General features: G+C 33.8%; 1 non-coding gene across 1 annotated transcript; it reads left to right on the top strand.

Moving 5' to 3' along the window:
- Positions 1–4029: 4029 nt before the first annotated feature.
- Positions 4030–4134, top strand: LOC116866477. Its single transcript, XR_004382407.1, has one exon. It is a non-coding gene; the product is annotated as a U6 spliceosomal RNA (small nuclear RNA).
- Positions 4135–4687: the final 553 nt, after the last annotated feature.

A 4687-nucleotide genomic window follows, 5' to 3' on the forward strand; every position in this document is an offset into this window, starting at 1 on the left:
CTGAATCAGTCCATAATAGCAATTTGCTCTCCTCTTAAAATTACACTCCATGAGAAAACTAAACTTTTCAATGTTGGCAATGTTCTAAAATGATCTTCCAAAATATTAGGTAATTTTTTACTTATCTAGATATCACAACAGACTTGTTCTTATGTAATCAAGAACTAAGGGATCAACCCTCTACCCCACCTGCAAGTTTTGTAAGTTTGTATCCTAGATCAAATTTCTCCTTCCCAACTGCATACTTCTGTTTCAGTTTTCCACATATGGAACAGAATCATCATCCACTGTTAAGAGAAAACTCATCTGAGGCTTTAAAATGATAGTGTCTTTTAGGAATCTGAGCCAACCACAATTCTGGCCATTGCTAGTATCTCTTCAGTTTGTTGAGTTGTTTTTAAGTTATATTTAATTCTTACATGGAATACATTTGTCAACTTTATATTTCGGAGACAAATTTAATATGTTTATCTTCGTTAAATTCTTTTAGAGATAAGATGTATACAATTCAGGAGAGGATGACACTTCATTTACAATCCTCAAACTATTTCTTCATGAGTTTGCAGACTGGTTGGAAAGTTTATGTCTATTTGTGGCTGTGAGCCAAGAAGATAGGCAATGCAATCCGTGGAAGGAGCTAAATTTAATGCAGATCATGGTCCTTCCTGTCTTTCTCTTAGTACTGAATCCCCTAATGTTTCCCACCTCCCTCGCCCCACTGCCAAGAAATGGGCATAAAGATTTTCAAGCAAAGTTTCAAATACATGTCATTCCATTTCTGATAGGACCTCTGAACTGATATAGATAATGGGAAGTTAAAAATATTTTCATTTTCCAAGATTAGAGATAATGTACAGAGAATATAAGTTATAATAACTAGCATATAGAAATTTCTCAATAAGATACTGATTATTATCATATTCAATATGGCCCAACTGAATATTTTTACTCTTTAATGAAGGGTCATTCTTATTGTAATTTCTGTGCTACTGTACTTCTCTAACACTTTATGGGTTTTATTGAAAATGGATTATAGTTAGTCTGTATTGCCCCCTGCTATGTTCTAAATGTCTGTGTCCCAATAAAATGTTGAAACCCTAACATTTCAGAAGGTCATGAGGGTGTAACCCTCATGAATGGAATTAGGGTTCTTATAAAAGGATTCCACAGACATTCCTTGCCCTATATGAAAACACCAGCTATGATTTGAAAAGAGGGTCCTCACCAAAATGTAACCATGCTGGTATCTTGACCTTGGACTTCCAACCTCCAAAACCATAAGAGTTAAGTTTTTGTTATTTATAAGCTACCTAGTCTGTGATACCTTGTTATAGCAGGTTGAAAAGACTAAGACTTCTCTAGGCTAAATACTTTGAAGATTCAAGTTTTAACCTAATTAGTTTTACATTCTATACCTTGCAGAGTGTGGTATCTTGCTCAGAGTAGACATTTGTTAAATGCTGATTAAAATGATTTGAATTAAACAAAGTAGCTCCAGAAGATAATGCTCAAAGTGAAATTTTGGATAAAAATAACAACCTAAGCATACTAAAACAAAATGCTACTTGATACTACTTTTTAGATATTTTCACAAGATGTATACCTTCAAGATTTATTACATCACTGTGCAAAGATTTGTTTTGTCATCTGTCTTCATGATTACATCATAAGTTCTTGGAGGCAGTATCTGCAGGGTCTATCACAGTGCCTAGCATATAATAACAACTTAATAAATGTTTACTGCATGAGTAACTCAATGAAAGAATAATAAATGAATATACTCAAAGGAAAGTTGATCTAAATGAAATTATCATGAATGAAAAGTGCTAGCTTTCTGAAAAAAGTAAAGGAGACAAAAAATGGAGGTCAATAGAATTTTCAATACAAACTAGAATCACAAAAGTATCTTGTGCTATGTAGAAAAGTTAAGATTTTGGAAGGTTTATGGTATTAAGCATGTTTACCAGATGATGTTTATTAGTTATTACTATCAGGGAAATGTCTTAAAAACTTTTATGAGGCTATTAGTAGTGAAAAAATATCGCAAGTAACTTATTCAAAGTAGCCCTAATATACACAACTTTTGCTAATTTGTCTTAAACTACTTAAGAAAACACTAAAAAGACAAAACATGGGATCAAAGCTCAAAAAATAAAAGGATAGAATCTGGGAGGAACTTCACTAACCAATAATAGGTCAATTTCCTTGGCATTTTCAGTTTTCATCTCATACCTGAAAAAGGTAGAAAGATACTTTATGATTTCCTTGTGTTTCTTCCCATTGGTATATCCAGAGTACATACCAACCAATGAAAAAGATGATTCATATGCTGATTTTTGACGTATTTAAAGCTTATTTGCAGGTCTCCCCCACTTTCCCATTTGCCATCTTTCTCACCTTCAGAAAAAGCATCTTTCAGAAACAGCTGGGCAAGACCTATGGAGGGGACCCCTGATTGCTTATTGCATACTGTCTGCTTTTTTCTTCAAAAACAAAGCTCTGAAGACAGTGACAGAAATATTCTGGATACAGTGGATGGATGGACTCTTAGGTTGCTGTCTATCATATTTTCCAGTTTCAGAGGCCCAAGCAGGAAGTAAAAGAGATATCACCACCTCAGTAGAGTGAATACCTGCTAGAAACTGAAAGTCATATTACAATCTGGACACATCGATTTTGTAAGTGTGAATTTCATGAAGATTTTGTTGTCACTGATTTATCAGAATGTGATTTAGGGTAATTGAACCATCCTATATGCTGAGAATCAATGAATTCAAGAAGTGCCCCATTCAGTAATTTGTAACAGGGGAAAAAAAAACAAAGCAGAACACTAAATAACCAAAACCTATTATGGAATACCACTCTGAAGACCCAAGGGAAGAGTATATCTCTAAAATTAATGTCTTATAAGACTCAAGAGAACATTCTGGAATGTACTTACTATTCTCAATAAAATCCAAGAAGAATGAGCCTCCATCAGGCAGGACTAGCCAGGAGTAAAGAATACAATGAATTACAAAACAGAGATAGACAAGCTAAAGAAAAATTTCAATATAACTAAATGTATAACAGGAAAATTCAAGCCCATATTTTACAAGGCTCTGAGGATACTGAACTATAGTAATGATAACACAGAAGCATGAATCAGTGACATGGAAGATGGATTTGAGACGCTCTTTTAAAAATGTGCAAGAAGAGGTTAAAGAGATTAAAATTATGAAAGAGAACGTGATAGTTAATAAGACCTAAAGGGGAGCTTTAATATGTGACTAATTTGTATTCCTAAAGAAGGAACTAAAACATAACGCAGGAGCAGTAAATAAAGATATAATAGACAAAAATCTGACCTGAATATGCAGATTTGAGTGACATTACTAAATTCAAGATGAACATAAAAATGAAACCTACAAAATTCATATCAAAAAAGTTTTGAATTCCAAGGTAAATAATTAATAATTTAAAAACTGTCAAGTACGTGTACTCTGAAAACTATAAAACACTGATGAAAGAAATTGAAGACAACACAAATGGAACGATATTCCATGCTCCTGGATTAGAAGAACAAATATTGTTAAAATGTCCATATGACCCAAAGCAATCTACACATTTAATGCAATCCCTATCAAAATAAACAACAGCATTTATCACAGAACTAGAATAATCATAAAATTCGTATAGAACCACAAAAGACACTGAAAAGCCAAAACAATCTCAAAAACGAAAAACAAAGCTGGAGGTATCACAATTCCAGATTCAAGTTATACTACAAAGCTGTAGTAATCAAAACAGTATAGTACTGGCACACAAACAGACACATAGATCAATGGAATAAGATAGAAAGCCCAGAAACAAACCCATGATCATATGGTTAATCTCCAACAAAAGAGTCAAGAATATGTAATGGGAAAAAGTTTCTTCAACAAATGCTGTTGGAAAAACTGGATGGCTATTTGCAAAAGAATGAAACTGGACCACTTTCTTATACCATACACAAAAATAAACTCAAAATGGATTAAAGACCTAAATGTGGTTCACTTCAGTGGCACATACACTAAAATTGGAATGATACAGAGAAGATTATCACAGCCCTTGCACAATGATGACACAAACATTTGTGAAGGGTTCCATAAGGGGGAAAAAAAAAAAAGACCTAAAAAGACCTAAATGTGAGACAAAATAAAAATCCTAAAAGAGAACACAGGCAGTAATTTCCTTGACATTGACCATGGCAACATTTTTCTAGATGTCTCCTGAGGCAAAGGAAACTAAAGCAAAAATAAAGTATTGGGGCTACATCAAAACAGAAAGTTTCTGCACAGCAAAGGAAACAACAGATCTAAGTAATAACCTACTAACTGGGAAAAGATGACGTATCAGATAAAGACTAGTATCCAAAATATATAAAGAATGTATAAAAACTCAACACCCCAAAAACAAATAATCCCAATTAAAAATGGGCAGAAGACATGAACAGACATTTCTCTAAGGAAGACATACAGGTGGTCAAGAGACACATGAAAGGATGCTCAACATTACTCCTCATCAGGGAAATGCACATCCAAACTATAGTGAGATACCACCTCACACCTGTCCGAATGGCTAAACATAAAAACACAAAAAACACATGTTGGAGAGGATGTGGAGAAAAAGGAGTCCTTGTGCACTGTTGGTGGGAATGCAAACTAGT

Source organism: Lontra canadensis, unplaced genomic scaffold (genome assembly GCF_010015895.1).
Source record: "Lontra canadensis isolate GAN:19392208 unplaced genomic scaffold, GSC_riverotter_1.0 scaffold9, whole genome shotgun sequence".
Lineage (NCBI taxonomy): Eukaryota > Metazoa > Chordata > Mammalia > Carnivora > Mustelidae > Lontra > Lontra canadensis.